The following is a 14,298-nucleotide window of genomic DNA, read 5'->3' on the forward strand; positions in this document are numbered from 1 at the left end:
CTGGATATTGGTGGCCAATAATGTTTTCAAATCCACACCAATATGTTTGTCAATGTGATCCATGTCAAAGAATTGGTCGACCAATTAGTACTTCTGCCATGCTATTAGTCCCAATTTTGGCCTAAGCACCATTTGAGAAATAGAGAATTGATTTTGTTGGACCAATTGCATCAGTATCGAGATATAGACAAAAATGGTATATTTTAGTCGCCACAGACTATATAATCAAATAGACAGAGGTTGTTGCAACACAACATGATAATGTAAATACTTGATTTGGGTGTTTTAAAGAATTAGTTTGTAATTGCGGAACCCATTTCATTAATTCTACAATTGTAGTTTTGACGGACAAGTACAAGATCAAGAATGATGGAAGCTACCTAAGAATGATGGAAGAGTTATTACAATAGTAAACTGTGACTTAAGAGCTTTATGCTCAATAATTTGGTCTTACTTTATGATAGTCATTTTAAAAAAATTCTAGAAGAATTTCAAGTCCGATTGCATAGTCCGTTTTGGGTGATTGAAGGATTTTTAAATAGGTTGGTCCAATTGGAATATTTTATGGGCCATCAATTTAGTACACGTATTGACGGGAACCATTTTAGGCTATATTATATTTAAAACCTGGGACGGATTTCAATTTTTTCTTAGGGCTACAATTATTGGTTTAAGTGGACTAGAATGTAGAAGCAACTGAAAGGATAGTTGAAATATAATTAGTAGTAGGTTAATTGGGACAGCGGAAGAAATGGACAGTATAGGTATCATATTGTCATTATCACCATTAAATAAAAGAATAAGAGTGGGGCACCTATTCAAGGTCATTCTGTAATATCACATTTTGTTATTATTTTTTTATGTTACAATTTCTTATGTTTTGGGAGTATAAGAGAGTAGCATGGACGATTAGAGCTTGGAAGAGTATGCAACATGGGGATTGAAAGTGTAAAGAGAATTACGGACAGAGAAAAAAGTGGACAAAATATGAAAGCTAAATGTAATTTGGAACCACCATTCATAGTAATCGTTACTAATATGAAGCCTATAAAATTAGAAATCTATTGGATGCCAAGAAGAATATGAGATTTTTAAAATATGCAAATGTTTCAGTTCTTGGGAAGGTCAGATAGCTTGCCTTTAATTAATATGGCATTAATAGAAGAATACATCACATACTATGATCCAGAGGATGGATTAAGCATAGTATAAGGACGTATTATTGGTATTAATGACAAGATCCTAAAAAAGGTGTTGTATCTTTCAATTGGAGAGCTTGCGATGGAGATCAAAGAATCAAACAATTTCAACCTAAGAAGGTTTTTTAAAGGTGAAATATTATCATTTGAAAAGAACCAAGGTTGGCAGATGGCTGAGGCAATTATACTAGAACTCATAAAATGGTTGCGCTTCATATTGAGGCATTTAGGCTTATACCGACACACCATATATATGTCAAGATAGTTATTATTTGCAGCGGTAGGAACACTTGAAGGGATGGTGTTTAATTGAATAGCTTATGTAGTAATCCGTATTCATACGAAAATGGGAGTCAAACACAAAATAGGGAAGTTTATAGAATTGCTCTGTTCCAACTATGTGTATGCAATGATTGCATATACATTAAGTCAAGTAATACCAATAGCAGAGAGAAATGTACCCTTACTAATACCTCAATTAGATGAATGGAATTTATTAGCACTGACTATCAATTCAAGAGATGTAATACATGAAATTGGAGAATACAGCCATTTATTGGTATAAGAGGCAATTCCAGAAGTTGTAATAGAACTGGCTCTGATTCATTTTGCGGTGGAAGAGGAGAATGAAGTCCCGATGTCATATTATAATTGCTTATAGTATATATAAATTAGTTAAGATATATAATATGTTCATAAGTCTTAGTGTATATTAGACTGGTTAATAGATTAATTTAAAGAAGGTAGATGTAAAAAACTTTATTTTGAATTTTATTCATTTTTATTATAGCATATAAAAAAATTATAGGACCTAAATATTTAATATGAAGCCTTGAGAAGAGATTAGAACCTAAAGATGAAAATCTTAACTAGTGGGAGGCTTATTGGAAGAGATGAAAGCAAGACATGGTTGGATGAAGGCAAAGAATGGAGATCTTCATTCCTATTGGTCGAAGGCCATGCCCAATTGGCTGCAAGGAGGCTATCTGAGGCCTTATTAGGGATTAGGATTTCTCTTTTGAAGTCATTTGAGCTTTAGAGGCTAGAATAAGCAAGTTTAGGATTTTGGGTACAGATTGGGTGCAAATTTTATGTGATTTGGAGTTTTTATGAAGGAGTTATTGGTGCTCAAAGTTAAGGTGTCAATTTCGTATCTACTGTCACTCTTTGGGGCATAACATACATTTACGAAGAGCAACAAAAGATTAGTGACTAGGATTGGAGAGAAAACTTTTTTTACTACACTTTTCATATACTATTTGATGAATTTAGAATTTAGATAAAAAAGTTATAGAGAGTTGAAGTCATCGCATCCAAATCAAAGGTAGTAAGTAAGTGATTTTGTTCATAGTAATGGTTGGAGCCATATCTTGAGTTTTTGGATGAATTTTGGACTCAAACCTTTTTGAGAAGGTAGATTATTATGTAAAGAAGCTATACATATAAATATTGGGGCATTTGAATGCTTGGTTTGTGAGATAGGAAGAAAATTACATGTGGGCATAAAAAAACTAGGGTTTGAAGCTTCTGTTAGGATTTTGGTGATATCTTAAGATCCGCAATGTATTTGCAATTGAAATTTATTGTGGTAGTTTTTAGAAGTACATTACTACTTTTTATAAAATTTGAGTGTATTTGGATGGTCTGATTGGAAGATATGAGTTTTTAAAGTTTGAGAATAATACCCCATAAGGATATTTAAGGATTTAGAGATTTTATCATATTTTGGGTATTTTTAGGAACTTAAGACTTATGTATTTGGTGTATTAGTACATAAAAATATTATATGTATATATAAAAATTTTGTCTTTCTTATCTCAAGACTTGATTGAGCAATTGGTGGTAGCCAAGAGCCCTATACTTTTTTGAGGCAAATTCTCTCTATTCTCACATCGATTTTGTTAGATATCAATTAGTTGGCATTTCCATAGGACCGACTACCAGAAGGCATATACCTTAAGAATGTTTTATTGAAGTACATTTTGTAATTACATTACATGGTATGAGTATTGGATATAGAAGGCAATATCACATAGGAATTGGAGGCAAACAAAAAGGTGATATCAAAGCAGAACCAAAGAATTGCAAAGAAAGAATAGATCATTTAAGAGAATATAGACTCCAAGTTGTCATTAGAGTGGAGGTTTTTATAGAAATAAGAAGCTTAGACGAAAGAAAAAGAATGCATCTTACAAATCATAGAAGGTCAACAGGAAGAATTATTACAGTGTCATTAGACATGGGATTTGAAACGGGAGAAAGTCAAGTACCAGTTGTAAGTAAAATAGAAAAATGTAGAGTTATTAGCACAAGAGAAAGCAATATTGAGTGATTAATATAGATGTGAAACGAAGTGGTTGAAGGCTAAAATTGAAGCTTTGAACGTTGAGGTGACAAAATTGGCAAATGATTTAGTCAATAGTGGTCAATCTCAAGTATTGATGTTGCTAATTTTTGACATTCCAAAAGGAATGAATTAGTATTAGTACCAATTGGAATCGAGAGATGCCTAGATATCGAAATTGGAGGCTCAAGTCTGTGAATTGGGAGAGTATAATGAAGACCTTTCATCCAAATTAAGAAAGGAGCTGATGGAAGGATTGAAAGAGGATAAGAGTTTGCATTTGGAACCAAAATTGGAAGAATCAAAAATAGATAATGTAAAAATTGAATAATTAAGTGGACCAAAGATAGCAATTTTATAGAGTTTTGTTAAGTAGTTTTTTTTAGATATGTATCAATTCTATGTTTGCGATGACGTTGCACAATTAAGAGTGGAGCTATATAAAATGGATAGAAATTCGTTTTTATAAGATATAGATAAAGTAAATTAATCAATTCTAGGGTTGTTAATTCAATAGGTTGGATGATTGAATTAGTTGTAAAAAATGGTTAAGTAAAGAATAACAGTTAAAATCTGAAATTTCAAAAGTAAAGCATAAGTAAGTTGAAGAAGATATGGAAGATGTCACACAATGATAGTCATAAGCCAAGCTAAGCTTGGTGCTACCTCTTTGTTTTATTTGATTTCTTTGTAATTGAAGAGTAATGGATAGTTTTTGAATACTATGCAGTGAATCTGTGGAATAAATTAGAGATTGATTTATGAGATATTTAGTACGTAATTAGAGTATTATGTGATTGAATTATTATGAAAAGATATGGAAAGTTTGTTATCAGATTCTATAAAAGATTGATTATGGATGGAAGATTATTATTGTTGTTAATTGAGAATTGTGTATGTTTTGACAAAAGAAGTTTGTAATTATAGAAATTATATGAATCAAGATTGGTTGGAGTGGAAGATTATTATTTCTGGTGTTGGATGGAATTTATGTATTTTGAGTAGTATTCTGAGAGTGCAAGATTGCACATTATTGTTATCAGCTACTGAAGGAGTATTATTAGTGGGAGAAAATATTGTATTATTTGTTGGTGTTTTAGTGGTTCGGAATATGATTAATTGTATGATCCTGATATGCAAGCTCACGCGGATAGTCTTTCTTTGTGTTTGAATCCCCTTCTATAGGTTAATTTTGAAAAAAATTTATAGAATAAGTAAAACAACAATTATAGTTTTGTTTAGGATTTGATTAGGATTTGATTAGGATTTGATTAGGGTTTGATTAGGATTTGATTAAGATTTTTTTAGGATTTAGTTAGGATTTGTTAAGTTTTTTACTAGAGTTTATTTAGAATTTGGTTAGAATTTAACTAAGATTTGACTAGAATTTGATTAGATTTTGATTAGGATTTAATTAATATTTTTATTTTAGTATATTTTTAAATTTTTATATTATTTTTTATGTTTATTTAAAAGGTCTCTAAGAATACTTTGTGTTTCTTATATAATTCCTTTGAAATTTTGATTGAATTTGATCGATGTTTGATTATATTTGCTAATCTTTAATTGTAATTTGTTTAAGAATCTATTAGAGTTGTTAGGACTTGTTGTTGTAATTTTCCTTTTATCTTCCACATCCAGGTGCTCGATGCATTCTCAAGCCAAACGCCATGTATTATGACACCAAAAACTCATGATATGGCTCCAACTATTACTATCAACAAAATGACTTACTTACTGCCTTTGAATTACATGTGTTATCTTTAAAATTCTACAAATTCTTCATATAAATTCTAAATGCAAAAGTTCCTTCATATAAGATGTAGATCTTAAAATCACCCTTATGATTGTTCTACCTGATTTCCAAAATCTATCATGAATCTCTTTGTATCTTCAAAATAACAATAGTATATCTTAAACAATAACTTAACTTCAAATGGCTATAACATCATTACCTTAACTCCAAATCCTCTAAAATTTGCATATAAATTGTAGTCCAAACTTTAAACCTTATAATCTTTGCTTTTGATTTTCAAATGCTTCTTCTTAATTTGTCTTAATCCTTGTTATGGACGTAGAGAGCTTGCTGAATGTCCATTAGGCATGGTCTTTGAATAATAGGGATAAAGATCTTTACCTTTTGCCTTCATCCAACCATGTCTTGATTTCATCCCTTTCCATAAGCCTCCTAGTAGTTTAGATTTTCATCCTTAGGCTTCAACCTTCTCTTAAAGCTATATGCTAAACATCTAAATCTTATATAATTTAAATACTATAAAAAAAAAAGATAAAATTCAAAATAAAGATTATTATATCCAATCTCTTAAAATTAATTTATTAACTATTCTAACACATATTAAGACATATGTATGTAAAATATATTTTAATTAATTTTTATATATTATAGGTATTTACTATATGACAACGGATGATGAAGGTAATAAACCTTAAAATATCTATATTTAAGTTTTTAGATTTTAATTTTAATATTTAAAATCTCAGATACAAGATATTGACTTGGACCTGGAAAATATGAATAAGGTCATGTCTTCCATATATAAGCCTCATAATTTGAGATAATAGAACAAAACGATAAAAAATGTTAAAACTAATTTTTAACTTTTATCTCAAAATAAGGTGTGATTTTACGATATATCTTTAATTTTTATTCATGTTTCTTTTTTCTCTTTGAATATTTGGAATTTAAGTAGTAATAAAACTTAAAATTAAAATTAAAAAAATACCTATTTAATTTAAAAAATGAATACATGATGAATTATAAACTTGCTATTTTGATTCAAAATTAATTCATGAAGAGCTACAAATATTAGATTGTAACAGCAAATTAAAGAATATCATAGTTTTGTAGAAGCTCATGAAGCAACTTGCAATGCTAAGCAATACATGAATTTAACTGCAAGTTAAGTACATATTCAATACATTTTCTATAAATCTTAATACATAAATATATATTATACAAATTCACTATAAGTACTTATATTTGATTAGAAATAGAGAGCATATAGTAGTACCAAAACTTAAAGTTTTTCATTCTACATTCTAAGCTATAAATAATAAAAGGTTTTAAATAAATACTGAAGGTTAAATATCACATAATTATACACAAAATTGTGTAAATTCTAAAATTCTAAAATAATTCAAATTTTGATCTGAATTAGACTAATTTCGATATTTTAGGCAATATTTGAAAGTAAATTTTTTTTTCCATGTGGCTATTAAAGCTCTTGATTTTTAGAATTCCCAATAAGTGTGTATGTCTTTGTGCATTAGATTGATTCTTGCATGTTCTTAGAAATATTTTTTAAGCTTTGACCAACTTTTTATGCTTTTTAGAGAAATATATTTTTCTAATAAATTATTGTATTATATATTGTTGTATTTAGAAATGCTCTTAGTACTTGATTATGTAAGGTAAATTTGTACTTTGAAACAAATTTATAATCTAAAAAATTTAATAAAATCTTAAATAAATTTCAATTAAGGCTTAATAATTTTAATCAAACCTTATTCAAATCCTAAAGAAAGTTTCAATAAAATCTTAAAGACTACTAAATAAACCAAAAAGAATTTCAAATATATATATATATATATATATATATATAGTAAATAATTAAAAAATTTAAAGAAATAACAAATATCCTAAAAATAACTTTAAGTAATATCTAATAAATCTTCATAGAATCTAAATAAATCTTGATAAATTCTAATAAATTTTTAAAGCTACTCTTATCAAATTCTAAATAAATATAAACAAACTTTATTAAAATCTAAATATATTTTAATAAAATCCTAAGTAAATTTCAATATTTCTTATCAAAGTCCTAACCAAATTCTAATCAAATCTATATCAAATTCTTATCAATCTTAACTAAATTCTATACTAGTTTTAAAACCTCAATAATCATTAATTAAATAGTTGGTCTTTCTTTGAGATTTGCATATATTTCAATCTATTAGTTAACAACAAGTATAAAAAATTAATTGAAAATTGAACTTATAGATTGAAATAAAAAAAAACTCTTAATTTGCTTCAAAATTGATTGCCCTTATTTTTTAACATTGATATCAATCTTCCAACAACCATAGCTCTTTATTGCATCTTTCAAATGCCCTAAAATTTTGTAAAAATATCCTAAACTAAAATCACTATCAACTTAGAAGAAAATTACTTTAATATAACCAACAAACTTCTCACGATCATAGAAATCCTTATTAACTCTTATAATCTAATTTCTAAGATTATAAACCAATTGATCTCTAACAATCTTTGATCTAACAATTTTATTAAATTTAAATTTTAAAAATATTTGTTAAATAAGTAGATTTGTAATTCTACAAATTTTCACTTATCGATTTTCTACAATCTTCAAAAAAATTTGACAAAATATACATTCTTTTTTATTTCATAAAACTTCAAAAAACCTAAAACAAGCTTAAATTTACAAAGCTCTTACAAAGTCCATATCTATTCAAATCAATCAAAACAAATATTAAAAAAAATCATAATTAGTTAATTCCTTAATATTGCTTTCTTATCAACAAAAGAACTTGGTCATTATTGTAGGTATATAATTTTCTATCTTAAAGTCTATTTTCAACCTTGGTTCACTATTTGTCCTCTTTGAATATCAACTTTTAATTGTTTTAGATAATATTTGATAAAAGCTACATTTTATTTCTAACTAAAGATACTTATAATATTATTATTGCTAATCGACTTTGTTTTAACTAATTTATGGTCTTATATAGAGAGTAGAAGCTATTTTTATAAAAGGCAATATTAACAATAAATATTTTTTCTATCTTCTTATCTTTTAATTATGTCTTTTAATAAAAATTGCTACTATATTCTTCAATTAGATTTTTTTATAATAAAATCCATATTTTTCTCTTTCACCCAATAGTTGTGTAACAACACAATAACATGATTGTTCTTTTGTAGTTCCTATACAATCATGCCAAGCTTTATATAAACTAATTTCAATGCTAAATTTTGACTTGAAGCATAAAAAATATATGGATAATGTTAAAACAATAGATTAGTTCTAAAGTAAATCTTTAAATATTATCAGTGGCCATTTTAAATTGCATCAACAATTGAATGTTTAAAAAATGCCATGAGTCCATTTATTAAAATTTTCACACTTTATCTTATAAAGTGCTTCATATAGCAACAAAAATAGTAGAAGAATAATTTTACAAGCTTGAAGGTTGTAAGAGCTAAAATCTAACAAATAGCATAAACTAGAAGAAAAGTATAGACATCATGGTCGAGTAAATAGATGATATGGCTTCTTACTATTTCATTTTCAATTTTTACTATTCTTCAAGTTAGTTGGATTTGTTATAAAAATATTAATGTAACTACTAACACCAAGCCAAAATAAGAAATTTGTACTTATTTTAATCATACATTAAATTATTTAAAAGAACAATCATAAATATTTGCATACAAATCTAACTATACTTATATTGTTAGTTGTAGTAATTAATATATCAATTAACTTGAGTAAGAGAAATATAATATGATGCTCAAACAAATGTACACTTTTAATTCTTTTATAAAAAGAAATAATTTAATATAATTTGTATGATAAATTTGAATGTATTTTAAAAGATTTATTTATGAAAGAAGAATAAGAATCCTTACTTTAAGTAATTGTATCTAAAGTAAATTTAGTCATAACATAAATATAAGCATAGCATGTAAATTAAAAATATATGTATATAAAAATAAGTTGTACATAAAATTATTCTTAGATGTATAAAAGTTCATTTACTTTGGTGAATTTCATCTTAGAAGCTTCTTCTATTAGTTGACATTCTTAGTGTCAATAAAAATTAAAGACTTACATAAAGAAGCCCTCTTGAACTAAAATTCTTATGAAGTCATATCTTGTCAGTGGTTTTGAATAAGACAAAGGCGTTGTACTATGTTTGTGGCTGCTAATGATGATTAGGCTATTCAAAAAAATTCTACAACATTCGATAAGAAATTATAATCTCCAAATTTAAAGAGAAAAAGATTATAAGTACAAAATATAAGTAATTTTTAAAATAGATATTAATCCAATTGCTATTTGGTGGGTTGCACATCAAGAGATGTTAGAAGCCACATATGAGACCATAAAATAGGATTTAAACAAAATTTGTTTGTTTCAATTGAACTAAATACAAACACATTCATATTTCATTCAAGTCTATTTGTTTTGTAGAATATAAAATATTTCAATGATACTGAGGCATGCTTCTACTTGATCTTTCTAATAAAAAAAAAATACATCCTAATTATTCCAAAGAATATAAATGATCTAGAACATTAAAATAATCGCAAATTTCTAACTTCTTAAATCTAATATTCTATTGCATCATATATACATATGTACATACATAAATATATAAGCACCTACATACATACACAAAATATGCACAATCAAATATTGTTGAATTAACCACATAAAATTTGCTTGGATCATGATTTTATGCACACAAACCATGATATGCAAATGTAGATTTTGTGAGGAGATCCAGCAAATTTCATAGTGAAATTGGAAAAAATTGGCATTAAGTAGACAGGAATTGAAACACTTTAGAATGTCTAACAGCTCAAAGAAAGAAAAGGAAGGAAGAAAAAACAAGAACAACAAACAACAGAATCACATGAAACGTGATGACTTCCACCAAGAGAAAAGAAGGGGAGGGTTGGGTTGAGAACCCAGCATGGAATCCAACCCAGAATTGACGTGAAGAGTTCCTCGCGGCTGCAACGTCCGGACTGGCACACCCCGAACCTTTGTCGCTCCAGCGCGCGCCGGCGGACCCGGAGGGTTCCGGTCGTGGGCGGGGGGGTGACGGGTGCGCTGGGTGGAACCGTGGGCAGGTCGCGTTGGATTGGAGAGTTAGGGTTAGGGCTGGGGGTCAGTGCTAGGCGCCGTGGGGGTGCCAATGAGCAGTATATGTATGTAGGTGAGGTGCCAGCATCGAAACAGGTGCGGGAGTGGGTCGGGCAGCAATGGGACGGGGAGGACTTGGTAGGGCATCGGTGGTGGAGGGGGAGTCGGGACAGGGTCCGAGGCGTGGCGAGTTGTGTGTGATGTTGAGAGTCCGAGCGAGGGGTGGTCGCAGAGGATGAGGTGCAGATTCTTAGTCGGATTCCCTCCGATGCGAAAGCAAGTGACGCGTCCCTGCGCTTCTGATGTGTTTCTGTGAGTGTGTGAGGCGGTTCCCCTGCGTCCCTTCCCGGCGCGGTGATGTGTCGATGCGGGGGAGGGGGGCGGCGCGGGCGCGGTGTGGCGTTTGTTGGGCGAACGGAGGCTGCGGTGAGGATTGACAGCTCCCTCTACTGAATAGCAGTGAGGACACCGCTTGGCATGAATCGAACCATAAAACCATGGCCGACTCTGAGCAGCCTGCGTGGGTGAGGCGCGTGACGTTAGCGTGTGGTAGGTGACATGGGGATATGAGGATACTTTCCCCAAATGATCGACACTGATTCGAGCTGTGCGTTCATGCTCCAAGGAGCCAAGCCAGAAATCTGATCCCTGGGGGAGTTGCGTGGGTGAGTGGTGGGTGTGAGGCGGTGAGGTAGGGGGGCAGAGTCGGTGACGATGAACTCATAGGCTTGTTTCTCAAAAATTCGCAGTGGCCGCCTAAAGCTTTCGCCCCGCCGGGCTGGAGAGCTAATGCAGCTTCCAAACCTTCCTTGGATATCTGAGACTCTGTGGGGGTGGTAGAGTGGTAGAGTGAGTGGGCCGTGTTTGGCGATGATTAGAAAACGCCCGCGCTTCTGAGGGGAAACCCGCTGAGGTGAAACGGACAAAATGGTTGAATTTCTTCGGATGAGCCTTGCACGGGGGAGCGATCAGAGAGCGTGGGGAGTCGGGGGGAGGGAGTGAGGTGTTGCGAGGAACCGATGATGACAAAAGCGGAGTGAAGCTTTCGAGCCTGTGATCATTCCATTGTTACACACACTGAGGTTTGCAAGGGGTGAGTGGATGGGGTGGAGGAATGTCGGATGCGTGGTCAAGCGAGTCAGGCGTGCTCATTTATTTATGTTTTTGTTTGGGTTTATTCGTCAATGGCAGAATGGAAGCAGGCGGACCCCGGAAAACCCAGACTCACGATGTGGAGCCCTGTGCAGTGAGCAGGTGAGTAAGTGCACGGTGAATGGGTGAAACAGGACACCGGAAGGGTGTACCTCTGAGAGCTCATCCCACGAGATTCGCTTGTCCCGAAGACCCACAACCGCACTCTTCTCAATGATTTGATACTTAAACCCTCGTCATCGAAATATGAAGTACGAAATATCCAAGAGAAGGAGTCGAAAGAGGTCCAATGCACAAAATGACGAATCCGACAAAATGAGTTGCAATGAAAAACAATTCTCCTTCGCTATGACTCCACATAATTGCGAAGAGTGCAGGAGCAAGTGAACCTGCAATAGAAAGAGAACACAGAAAATTATCTTTTGGAGATATTATTCATGAAACATTTCTTCTAGAAATAATAACTAATGATTATAGTAGTTTTGTGGTATTTAATATCATTAAATCTCTTCTTAATTCAACCATTTTTAGATTTATTATAATTAAAAAAACATAATCCTTGAATAGATTGAATATCTTATAAACTTAACTTTTTTGAAAGTAAAACTAAGAATGTAGCTAATCAAATAAAAACTTATAAGTCTAGTGCAAGCAAACATGTATTTGTAGGTGCAAAAGCTTTCTTACATGCTGCAAAAAAATGATAGCTTGTGTCATTTATACTACACCTATTTTTTATAGTGAAAAGACTTCAAATGATATTCCTAGTCAATATCAAGATTTTCAACATATATTTTAAAAAAACAATGTAAATGTTTTTTGGAACATTGTTTCTAAGACTGTTCAATTGACCTTGAAGAAGGAGTTCAACCATTATTTGGATCAATCTATACTTTATCACAAAATAAATTAGCTGAATTCAAAGAATATATTGAAGAGAATTTGGATAAGAACTTTATATGCCATTTCAAATCTCAAATAAGAGCTCTAATTTTATTTGTGAAGAAAAAAGATGGATCATTGGAAATGTGTGTCAATTATCGAAGACTCAATAAGATTACCATCAAAAACTTATATCCACCATCTTTGATATTTGGATTTTTTGATTAGTTAAATCAATCAAAGATCTATATAAAAATTGATCTATAAGGGACATATAATTTGATATATATTAAAAAAGAATTGAATAGAAGGTTAGATTTTAAATTAGGTATGGATATTTTGAATATAATGTCATGCCTTTTAGACTTACAAATGTACTAGAAACTTTTCAACATCTAATGAATGATGTCTTTTGAGAGTTTTTGGACAATTTATTTTATTGATTATCTAAAAACTATCTTAATCTATATAAGAATATAAAAGAATATGAACTACATATTTGTTGTGTATTACAAAAAATAAGAGATATAAGAATTTATATGAAGATAAAAATTATATATTTTATACTATTCAAGTCAACTTTTTAAGATACATCATTTTTAATAATGGACTTATGATGGATCCTAAAAAAGTTCAAACTATTATGGATTGGAAGATTTCAAAAATAATAAGAGTTGTCAAATGATTTTTTGGAATTTACCAATTACTATTGAATCTTTATTAAGGACTTCTATCAAGTTACAATTCTACTTAAATGTTTGACTTATAAAGGTAAAATTCAATAGAATCAAGAAGCAGAAGTAACATTTGAAGACTTGAAGATAATCTTTGTTTTTACACCAATCTTATATTATACCGAATTTTCTAAGCCATTTTTTATAGAAATAAGCACATCAAACTTTATTTTAGATGTAATATTATCATAAAAAAAAAAAAATAATGAACTTCATCTAATAGCTTTTTATTCCAATTTTTTTTAATAGGCAAGATCAACTACAAGATTTACAATAAAGAACTTCTTACAATCATGGATTTGTTTGAAGAATAGTACCATTATTAAGAAGGTGCTTTTAGTCCAATCACCATATATATAGATTATAAGAACATAAAGTATTTTATACCAACATAAATATGAATCATTACAAAGCTTATTAGAGCATGTTTTTGTCAAGATTCGAATTTAAGATTACTTATCAACTACGAAAATAACAAGGTTTATGAGGTGTACTCTCTAGACAATCTTATCTTGTATCAAAAGAAGAAGATGCTATTTTTGATCAACAACAAATAATTTTTTTGAAGCAAGAGCATTTTCATCTTCCAACAATAAAATCAACACTAACTATTGATTCAACTTTCATTAAATAAGTTTAATCAAATATATCTTTTGATCCTCTTATTTATAATATTAAAAAAATCCTTCAAATCCTCATGCTACTTCAAAATTTAAATTGAAGAATAATCTATTATATTTAAAAAGATGCATATATGTTCTAAAATATGAAGCTGTCACGGACATATGCATGTAAGCCAATAATTACATATATAAATAAGTAGAAGTAAGTAAAAGTAGGTAAAAATAAGTTAATTCTATAGTATTTAGTATAGAGGCTTCTTAGAAGCTTCATAGATGTTACTTTGACTTTATAGGTATCTTTAATTGACTTTTTGGGATTAGAAACATGGTCAACAAGTTGGCCATGTGCCACACATGTTGTTAGCTTGAAGACCAAGCTAACTATGTGGCCTACACGTAGAAAAACTTGCCTTGTAAGTCAAGGCATGTGTCTTATAAAGTCAATACATA

At 30.3% G+C, this 14,298-nt stretch overlaps 1 long non-coding RNA gene and 3 other non-coding genes across 4 annotated transcripts; all 4 read left to right on the forward strand.

Moving 5' to 3' along the window:
- Positions 1-10,457: 10,457 nt before the first annotated feature.
- Positions 10,458-12,458, forward strand: LOC149986661 (uncharacterized). The gene is made up of 2 exons (XR_016500091.1): positions 10,458-11,550; positions 11,705-12,458. It is a non-coding gene; the product is annotated as an uncharacterized LOC149986661 (long non-coding RNA).
- On the forward strand, positions 11,018-11,107 carry LOC112275410 (small nucleolar RNA Z103). Its single transcript, XR_002967723.1, has one exon. It is a non-coding gene; the product is annotated as a small nucleolar RNA Z103 (small nucleolar RNA).
- On the forward strand, positions 11,161-11,282 carry LOC112275425 (small nucleolar RNA SNORD14). The gene has a single exon (XR_002967738.1). It is a non-coding gene; the product is annotated as a small nucleolar RNA SNORD14 (small nucleolar RNA).
- Positions 11,323-11,410, forward strand: LOC112275423 (small nucleolar RNA U36a). The gene has a single exon (XR_002967736.1). It is a non-coding gene; the product is annotated as a small nucleolar RNA U36a (small nucleolar RNA).
- Positions 12,459-14,298: the final 1,840 nt, after the last annotated feature.

The sequence above is a fragment of the Physcomitrium patens genome, chromosome 22, assembly GCF_059467195.1.
Source record: "Physcomitrium patens ecotype Gransden chromosome 22, ASM5946719v1, whole genome shotgun sequence".
Lineage (NCBI taxonomy): Eukaryota > Viridiplantae > Streptophyta > Bryopsida > Funariales > Funariaceae > Physcomitrium > Physcomitrium patens.